The sequence below is a fragment of the Meleagris gallopavo genome, chromosome 22, assembly GCF_000146605.3.
Source record: "Meleagris gallopavo isolate NT-WF06-2002-E0010 breed Aviagen turkey brand Nicholas breeding stock chromosome 22, Turkey_5.1, whole genome shotgun sequence".
Taxonomy (NCBI): domain Eukaryota; kingdom Metazoa; phylum Chordata; class Aves; order Galliformes; family Phasianidae; genus Meleagris; species Meleagris gallopavo.
The window spans coordinates 7,576,174-7,588,044 of record NC_015032.2 but is presented as its reverse complement, the minus strand read 5'-3'; the positions used below and the strand labels follow the sequence as shown (position 1 = coordinate 7,588,044).

Here is an 11,871-nt window from a genome sequence, read left to right as displayed (position 1 = left end):
GGCGGGCTGGGAGCCCTCAGCGCTGCTCCCCGGGGACTGTCGCAGCCCCTCTCGGCCATCTGCGGTCAGCTCGGACATCTGGCAGGCAGCTGCAGGAGGTGAAGACGGCGGGTCGCAGTGCGCGCATCTCGGCGATTTGAGCGAGGCAAACGAACGGGGTTCATAAGCGGCAGCTGCAGAGGGCACGGCGGGAGCCGCTGTGAAGCGCGGTTCGGTGGGGCTGCGCACGGCCGTCCCTCGGTTACACGGCTGCCGCACCAAAGGCACCGCCTGCAGACCGCGGCTTCGGCTCCCCGACACAAAGCTCCGCTTCCCGCGCACCGCGCACCGCGGCTCTGCGGCTGCCCTCTGACCTCGGCTGCACGCGGAACGCGCCTTCCTCCTTGCTTTCTCCTGCGGACAAATGTGCAGACTTTCTCCTGTTCGATTTTCAGCGTCTCAGCTTGGAGACGGTTGCTAAAAGATAAAATATAAAGGATTCTGTCTGTATGTGTGTGGATTGGGTGAGCTATATTCTGGAAATAAGGTTGGCCTTTGAGGTCAGCCTGCCTGTAGGTGTTTATCTCAGCATGAGGTACAACGGAGCCAAAGATCCCTTCTTACTGTTGTAGTAAATGGTACCCTTCGCTGGGCGAAGTATTGATTGAAATCTTCCCTGATGAAAAGACTCGTGTAGCCTCCTTATATGAGGAGTATCTGTTTTAAGAATGTGGAACTGTTCAGACTGAGAAAAGGTAGAGGGAGAAATAACAATAACAACAATAAAAATAATAATAAATGCTGAGTTCAGAGGCAGACACAAAAAATGGGTAACATGATGTTAGGACAGATAGTATAACCAAAGGTAGAACAGCAGGACTTTCTCTTCTGGTTTATATTCTCAAGTTTATATACATATATATATATATATTTTATGACAGTACATCCCTTACCAAAACAACTATGGGGATCCTGAAAGGAGACAATATGATAACAATGCACAAATGTGGCATAAGCTGCTCACAGGTAAGGAGAGGTGTGTAACCGTATGGAATTTTAGTTGTAATCATAGTGGCCATTAATTGTCCTGTCTCTGGAAGATACTTTTGTAATTAATTACCTCAGTAGCAGAGGTACCTCAGATGAGTATCTGAAAGAGGTGGTAATTTCTTTTATGCTGCTGTATACATTTTAGAATTTGGCAGGGGGAAAAATAACCAGGGAAGCCTACAGTCTTAAAAAGGAGTGAAGAGGAAGAAAAATAGGTTAGTGTGGAAAATGGGGAAAATTAAAGTGGAACAGAGATTTGAGTTTGGGTATGGCAAACAGAACAAATTATATAAAGGCGGAAACACACACACCCTAGGTCAGGGGTATTCAACTTTCTGACTTGCCTGGGCCTCACTGAGTAAAGAGCAATTGTCTTGGGGATGCATATAAAATATATAAAATAGTGAATGTATATAAGTAACAAAACTTTTTAGTATATTTTAAATTAAAATATAAAAAAAGGACAACAAAAATATAAAACTAGGGGTTAGACGTGTCTAACTGTAAGAAATACAAACATAAAAGGAGGAGGTTGGCTGAGTTTTGTAAATGCACACTCTTTGTAGGACACAGTTTCAATATTTGAGATGAAATTTTAGCTGCATCTATACTTTTGTATCTAAGTGTACATTTTCTGAATAAAAAATGGCAAAGTGAAGTTATCCTGGCTAACCAGATGGTGATTTGTACACAGATTTTGGGAGATGGAAGTAATTTTAAGAGATCCTTTCATAAAGATGGGTAAATGGACACTATATGTGATACAACAAAAAAAATGTTGATGAAGCTGAAGTGTGCAGTTTGGTCACAGAAACCGAAGGATGAAGTCTCGTAAGCCAGACCTAGATTCTAAAAAAAGGTGTTTAGGCATCTATCTCCCATTCAGACGAGTGAGAGAATTCAGAACTAAGTTTAGAAATAATTAGGACAAAAAGAGAGATAACTGTCTATCTAGGACAGTGGGGAGCACTGAATGTAGCCTGAAATGCAGAGTTCCATTAGGAAAGATCTCTGTTTGTTTTGCTGCATAGGCTGCTTTGTTTGGGGTAGTGGTATGGTGAAGCCACAGAATCGCAGAATGGCTGAGTTTGGAGGGAACTCTGGAGATCATCTGGTCCAGCCCTCTGTGCAAGGAAGGGCCCCTAGAGCACAGTACCCAGCAGTGTGTCCAGGATGTTTTTGTGTATCTCCAGGAAAGGAGATTTCACAGCCTCCGGGCAGCCTGTTCCATTGCTCAGTCACTCTCACAGTTCTTCCTCGTGTTCAGACAGAACTCCTCGTGTTTCAGTTTTTGCCCATTGCCTCTTATCCTTGCAGTGAACCACAACCCTCTGTATATCCTGACAGATGCTCCGATATAAGGGGATGGGATCATCAATTTTTCTCTGGCGTGAGATCAGAGACCTTCGTGGTACACTTTACAGTGGTCTTAGTGGAGAGATGAAGCAGCAGCCAGGAGAACGGCCTGATGCACTGCTTTGTGGGCAACCTTTTCAGAACGAGATAATGTTTTGGAGAGTACGAGTTATTGCATTTGGTGCATATTTCAGACCTCTAGATGTTTCAGGGTGTCAGATTTTACCACTCCCTGTGTAGAAGTCTATCTTTACTAATTGGGTTTGCCTAAAATTTCCAGCAGTCTCCATAGCAGTGTTTCTGTAAGAGCTCCTCCTGTTTTAATACTACTTTCTCTCTCCACGAAGTATAGAGTACATTCAGGCTACCAGAACTGAACACTACTTACCTCATTGGGACTGAAGCCTGAATAGGGCTGAACCAAGGCCCTGCTGGCCAATTCTTGCTGGTGCAAATCGAATCACAGGACAACGTACATCACTAGGATGAGAACACAGAGGAAGAAGGTCCTTTATTAGATGTGAGACGGGGACCACATCTGTGTTAATTGCCTGTAGTGGAGTCTTGTTGAGCCAAAGAAATGAACCTCCCTCTCCTTACGTGTGTTACAAGTAGGAGATTTTGCCTCTTTCTGTTGAGCTAGGTAACGTATCATTTTACCTAGACTCGGCAGTATGCTGTTCTTTTCCTGCCTAACATCTGCTGCAGTTTTCATAGCTTGAATTGCTCTTTGACTAGTTGTAAAAGGCATGTTTCAGAAATGCCTTTAAGGATGTGAATTATTACCCACCCTTTTCTTCTTCCTTTATGTTTTTTGACTTCTTAAAAAACAAGAAGTTCAAAGTTTTAATTCATGTTTATGTTAAAAATACCAAGATTAGTACGGCTGATTCATAGCAATAGGATTTTAGTGCTGTTTCAGAAAGTAATTTATTTTTCTATAACAATAAACTGGCATTTAATCTCTTCATTTCGCAGAAGCTGCACTATAAATCAGCCTTCACTTAAGACAGCAGTGTTTCTGGCGGGTTGCTTCTAACTGGCACTTACTGCTGTGGTATTGGTGTGCATTCTTCCCACATCCACCTGAAAATTCTGACATTTACTGTTGCAAGGCTTTTGCATTGTTTGTATTTCACACATTGTTTTTCAATTACTTGGTGTATGGCAAAGATTTTCTTAATACACTTTTAAACCACTTTTTTTTTTTTCTATAAAATAACCTTAACAGTAACATCTGAGATTTAGCATTTTAATTTTCATGCTCATATCATGTAAATGTGCTTGTTTTTTTTGTTGTTGTTTGTTTGTTTGTTTGTTTTGCCAGAGAGCCTCACAGCTTTGCCTTGGATTCTCCATTTCAAGAGTAGCATTTTCTCTGCTCATGACATCACATATGACAAACTCCTGAACTTCTAAAGGCTGTCTGGGAAGTAAAGTTGTTATTAAGACATTTTGAATGAAAAAGTTTGTGCAAGTATAACTCAGAGCAGAAAATGGTCTAAAAAAATTTAATTGTTGACGAAGCATAAAGAACCAGAGGTGGAGTTGAGAGTGATGTTGTGAATTGGTAAAAAAAAACCAACATATTTTAATATAAACTGCATGAAATCTGTTATTTGCATCCCCAAGAGAATGAACTGGAACCCAATAGTGACAGCACTGAATGATTTTCAATAACTATCTGAAACTATTTGAGCAGTAGTAGGATAACAATGCTGTCTAGTCTGTGCAGGACAAGAATTAGTGATTCAGTCCCTCTGTGATGCAGGTGGCTTCTTGCTCCTCCCAGATGTAAAAGAGGACGGTACCTCCTGGAGGAGAGGTGGGCCTTTGGAACTTAGAACACCTAAAAGCAGACAAATGGCAGAAGGTTTAAGGGCTCTGTTTTCTGTGACTCGTTATAACTGGGTAAGAGCCAGCACACTGTATGATCACGCCAAAACAGAACATGTTCCAGTGTGTAACTTGACATAGCTTTTAGGGTCAAAAGGAAGTTAAGTTTGAAGAGTTCTTGTTGGGGATGCTGCCAAGTCGTACGATGCTATGTAGATTGCTGCATGTCAAGGAACAGTAATGAATGAGTGAATTTATTGGCCCACTAAGGGAGCAGCAAAACTAGCTCCCTTTTTTGCTCTGTTGAAAATAATTAAGAGAAACAAGGTTTACAGTTTCATAAAAACAACTGGACTTTCTTGCAGAAGAATATACAAACTGTTACTTCCCTAACGAATCATTTTCTCTAAATGAGATGTGGTATTTCTTGCTTACCATCTTGTCCAGTTGTTAATAAATGATTCGTTTACACACATGGATGGCTTTACTGTCCTAGCTAGAAAATTAACGACTCGCTATATAGAACTCTACAGTAATGAAGGAGTATTACAAGTAACCTCATGCAGAAAAAAAAATTGACAATAAGGAATAAGTTAACATAAAAAACTTGGCCCTCCATCTGGAGTATCATTTCCTTTGGGTTGGCAGTTTTCCCCATCTTGTGTTACGAGAGATAAAATATTTGTCTGACTGCTTCAGAAGTTGCGCTGGTTTCTTCTGTCAACTGTGGGAACTCATCCCATATTTAATTGAGTTATTGGATTAGTTTGGAGTTTCAAAAATGAGCAAAAGCTCGTTAAAGGAATAGGGGCATGGCCTTGAACTCTGTCTCTGATAGGGAGGATATTTTAGGTAGAGTAAGAAAGTAACCTATAGTCTGGAGTGATATCCCTGACTGTTTTGTACTGCTGGAGAATTCAGAAGAAACCAACAGTGGAGAATAGCCTTTCTTGCTCTGCTTTCATTAAGTCTGAGGCAGCCCAATAAAGAAGCTACAGCATGATTTATTTTAATCAATTAATACGGAGAAGTCATTAAAATAAACTTGGCAAAATCTCGCTTACATACTTTTTGCACTCCAAATCCACAAAATGTTAAGATACAATCTCCCTTCATTATAATCATCAAACCAAACCTCCTTTACTACACTACTTTTGTGTTTTACTTTACACTGTGCTGTTGCTGTACTTCTATCTACACCAACTTTCCTGTTCAGCGTATTTTGTGTCTGTTTTCTTTATAACATCACTGGGATTAGTCAGGTTGCTCCTGCCATCCCATACAGCTCAGTCAGAGCACTTGGCAGACTGATGAGGGCTGGAGCAAGCAGAACGATTCAGCCACTTCTGTCACCTGAAGGCGACTTTCAGAAATGCTTGCACGTGGGATTATTTTTTTTTGCAGGAATATGGTCTCAATGTATGTGTTTTATGTATGCTGAAAGTTTTACCAACTCTGCCCTATTAATTCTATTTGGCGTTTCTTATTGCTGAGCTACAGTGTGTATATTGGAGCACAAACACGATTCTCTTTTTAAATAACAACTCTGTTTAAGAAGAGGAGTACTGCAGGGCTTTTAAACGATTCAGATAAGGGCGTAGGAACAAAGAATGCTTCCAGCTCTGTTCCTGTAACTTACCATCTCCAGGCATTGTGACAAAACAAATGCCGATCACATGCCAAATATTTTCATTTACAGCAACTGCTGTTTCACAGCTGACATGGCACTAACAGTACCTGTTCTTGGTACTGACCAAAACCAAGCAAGATGAAGATTTCTCTTCAGTTCCTTTATTTATGGTTCATTTCTTTTCTTTTCTTTTCTTTTTTTTGAAGATGAGTGAGTGGAGGGCAGCACATGAAGAAAGAGGATAAAGCTGATTGCCATGACTGGCCAGCTGTTAGACAGGTATCTAGTTAAAAGTCCTTCTGGGGGTGCAAAGAGGCAACAGCCAGGGTATGTCTTATAATTGTATTGACTGGAAAAGTTCAAGCAGCCTTCAGCTCTCCAAGGAACTCCAGTTGTAAGTGCATGCTGCCCTGCTCTTGATGCACAGAACGGAGAGCGTAGTAACATCACACCTTCTGGGTTCCTATCTCTTCTGGCTTTATCTGATACACAAAGGAGCCATATAAAGGAGCATATAAGGGAGCATAAAAACAGGAAGGGGAACGGCTGTTTACAAGCGTGGATAGTGATAGGACAAGGGGAGATGGTTTTAAACTGAGACAGGGGAGGTTTAGGTTAGATATTAGGAGGAACTTTTTCACACAGAGGGTGGTGAAGCACTGGAACAGGTTGCCCAAGGAGGCTGTGGATGCTCCATCCCTGGAGGCATTCGAGGCCAGGCTGGATGTGGCTCTGGGCAGCCTGGGCTGCTGGTTGGTGACCCTGCACATAGCAGGGGGGCTGATACTGGATGAGCACTGTGGTCCTTTTCAACCCAGGCCGTTCTATGATTCTGTGATTAGAAGGATGAGGAGGCAATGCACAGCAACACATTGGTATCAAGAAAACAATCTTGGTATAGACAGGGAACTCTTCTTGTGGACTTTGAATCTCAGTTTCAGTCAGACCAACTATACCTTTCAGATTGAGCTGCTGACAGCTAGCTTAAACTGTAGCTCAGTGTTTACCTCAAGCTGGTCACTTCAGTAAATACTGTGTTCCTTTTTTCCAAGGTATTGATTGGCATCTCCCATGTTTTCCCAAATATACTTTGTAGGGAGTAGAGAGGAATTAATTATCTTTTATCAGGTAATTATATTTGCAATTGTTCTAGCTGACAGTGGCAACATGTAGGAAAGTTGAACTTGGACTAGTAAACAGATTACTATACTTAAAACAGCATGAAACCAAGGAAATTGCATAGAGCCCATGAGTGCATATAGTGCAAAACTGGCAGGAATACGCTGCATCTCAAGAGATCTCACAGAGTCCAGGGAATAAAGAAAATCTACAAGGAAGAGAGTTTCTTTTCTTTTTTTTTTTTTAATTCCTTTCTTTTTCTGCAGGGTTCTAGTGGTGATCCTTAGAAAGGTGAGGCTGTACATATATTCCCCTTTGGAAATACAAGGCAGTTTGTGGCTAGCACAGCAAAAGCTGGGGAGGTAAGGAAGATATTAGACCTTTACCTATCTTTTTTTAAAGAGCCATTGGGGTCCTGGTTGATTTACCTGTTGGTTTTCCACTGCAGGGAATCATAAATGAGAAAAAGGAGCAGTGATCCATACTGCTTAAACAGTAAACAGTGAGTAATGGTGAACAGAACGTGAGATACTGAATGATGCTGGTAAGATAGGGAAGAACTAGAACAGCTCTGAGTTAAGAGGGTTCAGCAGAGGCCAGAACTGAAACTTCCATTGTATCAGTATGCCATGGCTCAGACCTCTGACGATATATTGTTGACAAAACATCACTGTCAGGGTAACAATTCACTCACAGAGTCCCAGAATTGAAGCCAAAGCTGAGAAGACCACCTCTCAGAAATATTTCAAATGTATTCTAACAAGCCCAGACTGTAAAATGTGCAAATTGGATTTGCAGTAATGAGACCGATCAGTAGGCATATTTTCCTGACACTCTGTCAGAGTATCATTTGGAAACAGGGACTCAAGTTTCTAAAAGTTACTTTAATTTGCTTAGAGAAGAAAGCATTTTAATTTTGCTCAGTTAGTTCTAATCATTTGCTAAATTCAAAATATGTGAAATGACTGAAGCTAGCTGTAGTGTCCAGAAGGACCATTAATCTTTTAGTAACATTATATTTTTTTCCATGAAACATGTAGACTTGCACAAGACTTTTTTTCATAATAAAACACAAGTCTTTATTGACATGTCTGCTTCTTGTCTCTTCTACAAACATTATTCTGGACATTTGCTAGTAATCTCCATTCAGAATATTTGCTTAAAAAAAACCCTCTAGCTGCTGGAATGTGTCATTGGAAACTTCCATTGTCTTGTACGAGTTCTTTATCTTAGTAAAGTTCCCCAATTCTTTCCTTACAGATGAGTCTGGATATTGATACTTCCAATCTTGGCAAGCAGTAACAAGCCTGACAAGTTAGATTAAGAGCAGTTGGGAAGGAAAAACAGTATTCCACAACTCTTTTATACTGTAAAGCCCGGGAGGCTTTTAAACAATGATCCTTTATCCTATCCTGGGTACATTCCCTGGGCACCCTCTTTTGGGCACAAGATGTTGAACTTCATGGACTTCGGGAGGTCTCAGTATTGCCATACTTAAATAACTCCCACATGAATTGCATACAGCATTTATTAGGGATGCAGTCTTCAAACCGTCCCATAAAAACTTGAGAAGATTCCCAAGGCATTTGAGCGTCAGCTAACTTTTCTTTTTGAGATCTAGCTCATAAGTTCTTTTTCTTTAAAAGATTGTTTCTATGTATTTCCAACAACCAGGTATCTTTAAAAGGAGGAAATCCATTGTCACATATTTAAACAAGTATATCTCACTATATATCTTGCTGGTACCTTTTATGAAAAAAAAATAAAATTCCACTTCACTTACAAAGTTCCAATAGCTGTTATGCGTATACAAACACTTCAATGGGTGGTTGTAGCATATCTCTTCCATAGCAGCTTTGCGTTAGATATCTCTGACACCAAATTGCAGTTGAAGGGCTGGTACATCTGTAGCTGCAGAAATGGTCTGGTACCCACCAGGGCAGACACCATCCTTAGGTGGAAATAGGAACGTAAGTGGATATGGTCACAGTAAAAGAAACTGTAGAGTTTCTGTCAAAATCTACTGTTCATCTCTTTTTCTTTTACAGTTTGAGGATTAAGGCTTTTTCCTGGAACATACCATGCTTAATTTTGAATATTAATCCCTGGTGAGTAGGAGCCTTCGGCTTATTCAGAGATTCACCAATGGATGGCTGCTGTACACCAATGGATGGCAGGATCTTAACACCAAGACTTTAACAGTATCTCATGTTTCCAAGGAGAAGACAGTAAAGTTCAGAGACTGAAAAGAGGCATTGAAGTTGTTTTATTTATGTCCATGTGCTTTTCTGTCCTAAGACTGCATTTGCCACCAATCCCAAGTAACTTTCACCATTTTAAATTATCAGTGGCTGGGCAGGGAACATTAAAAGGAGCAGAGAAGGAGAGCAAAAAAAAAATTACCAAAACTATCATTATCAGGTTTTCATTCTTTTATTGATGGGGGTTCAGAGTTGTGACTGGGCAATTAAGACTCGTAGGAGCTGCACACAGACACCCAAAAGCAGCTACACATCTTCCCCCAAGCCATCTCCAAACTGCAGACTCTTCTGACACATCCCTTATTACAGTAATCCATATTGCTGTCATCTCTGCTGGATGGTCTTCTAAGGAATTCTCAGCTGACTACAGGTTTTAGAAAATAGAGAATTGCATTAGCACTTGTATCCTGAGACAGTCTCTGTGCCACAGTCTACACAGTCTACTTCTAGGGGAAGAAAATAAGTACTTCAAATAATAATATACAAAACAGAGCATGTTAAAAGAACTTACAGCCCTCTATGTTTCCTGTATAGCTCCTGCTAATTTGTACTCTTTGACACCAGGGAGAATCCATCCTTGCTTCTAACGTTCAAGATTTTATGATGTGATTGCTAATGGGAGAAATAAGTACTATTTCCTATAGAGACAGTCTGACTCTCTCTGCACAACACCAGTAAGTACCAGCAATCCATTGTCAAGATTCTTATGCTAGTTGCTCTTTTTACACAGTTTAAAACAGAAGGTGAGCAGTACAAATCAGAGGAGCTGGAGTCCCAGTGCTGAAGAACCCAGACAAAAAGCGACTTGCAATAGCAAATGAGAGGCATAGTATGAAAAGATAAATTATTCAGTAATAAATGCTGCACACTTACAATGCACAAGTCGTAATGCATCTCAGTTGCTCTTGTAATTTGGTACAGTCATTTACCTAATATGGTAAATATGCCATATGGTACACTAATAAAGAAAGTGTTAGAACAAAGACATGATGATTTCTAGGTTTTTATTTCTAATTTTGTATGCAACTGTAAGCTGCATTCCAGCTGTCCTAAAATACAAGTAGAAGTAGAAGAACACAGGCTGCTCTGCCCCTCCGTGCTGACTACCACTGCCTGCGATAATTCAATCCATCTCTCACACTGCTCCTAACAACGCTGTGTCCCAGCTCCAGGCCGTGCTCCTATTTGGATGCTGTGAAAGAAAGATGTGCAGCCACTGCACCTTCAGGTTGCTTCAGCTTAAGCCTAGCACACCCCAGCCCCGATAAATCACTTGAGCAGCCGAGTAGATTAATTCTTCCACTGTTTTGGGAATGCAGAGTCTTCTATTCTAGACAGTTCTTTGGTATGTTGCTTATAGAATTTCAGCATAGCTAAAACTAGCAATATACTTGACTGTGGCAGCAAGAAAGTGATAGAGATGACCCTGCTTGAAGCAGCTTTCCTGCCTTTTAAGCAACGGGCAACTACTTCACAGCATCATAACCTGGAAAAAAAATGAAGTGGGAGGTAAGAGTAAGGGAAGAGGGCATCTTCCAAGGAAAAACTCCTCTGAGTTTTGAATGACAACTGGGAAAACCTATCCAGACAGAAAATAAAAAACTTTGGAATACAAAACATTCAAGAACAAGACGAAAAGATTAATTTTAAACTTCTCACTGGGGCTTTGTGGCCCCTTCTAGCAATGCCTGCTTGCCAAGTAAGGGGAGCCTTCAGAAAGGCTCAGTGCAGTAATGTTAACTCAGAGAAGCAGATTTCTGCAGGTAAAAGGATGATGTGAGAAACCAGAACAGTAACAGAAATACAGTTTATGTTAAAGTTAAGACTAGATTTAAAGATGCTCACCCTATTTGTTACTTGAGGCCTATCCATTAAGATAAATAGCTCTCAGTTTTTGCTGTCCCCAGTTGAGCTTTTGGCAAACATCTCTCATAGATGCACTTACAAGTTTGTGGGCAGGGCAGGACATGAGACTTCAATATCATTCCTATCACTCACTGGGCAAGCCAGATTTTTTTTTATTTTTTTATTTTGTGTCATAGCACTGCAAATTAAGCCATTGCCACAGATGTGTAATGCAGGAAGCACTGACACCCATCTTTGGGCAGCCTTAAGTACAGAATCCTCTCATCCCTGACCTATTTAGAGCAGCCCAGTCCCTGAGCTCCCAGCACCCAGAGCTCCCAGTCCCCTTCGCAGCCCTACAGCAGCCACAGGCTGGTCAGTGCTGGGCACTGGCAGGTGCAGAGCTGCCCTCACAGCAACACAGCTCCAGCCTTTATGCTTGGGAATAGATGGAATTATTTTATAATACCGAAACAAGAACTGCTATTTTAAGCTTGACACCCCTTAACACGTGCTACGCTTTATCATTCAGTTAACACACCTCGTTACCTTTAGAAAGAGCAGCCAGCAAAGGACAGCGGCTTGGATCCGCACTTTATTTACTTCCTCCGCGGCGGTTGCACAACGGGTCAAAGTGCACTCCGCCCTACGGCCCCGCAGCCCCGCGCCGCCGCTCCCCGAAGGGTTAAGCGGAGGCGGGGGTGTAACGCGGGGCTGACACAAACCCGGGGATCGTCCCCGGAGCGGCAGCTCCCCCGCCTCGCGGTGCCGGCTCGGCGCTGGGAGTGGACTGTT

General features: G+C 41.5%; 1 long non-coding RNA gene across 1 annotated transcript; it reads right to left on the bottom strand.

Moving 5' to 3' along the window:
• Positions 1–9,387: 9,387 nt before the first annotated feature.
• On the bottom strand, positions 9,388–11,865 carry LOC116217385. Its single transcript, XR_004161859.1, has 2 exons — positions 11,626–11,865; positions 9,388–9,595 (listed from the first exon to the last, which is right to left on the bottom strand). It is a non-coding gene; the product is annotated as an uncharacterized LOC116217385 (long non-coding RNA).
• Positions 11,866–11,871: the final 6 nt, after the last annotated feature.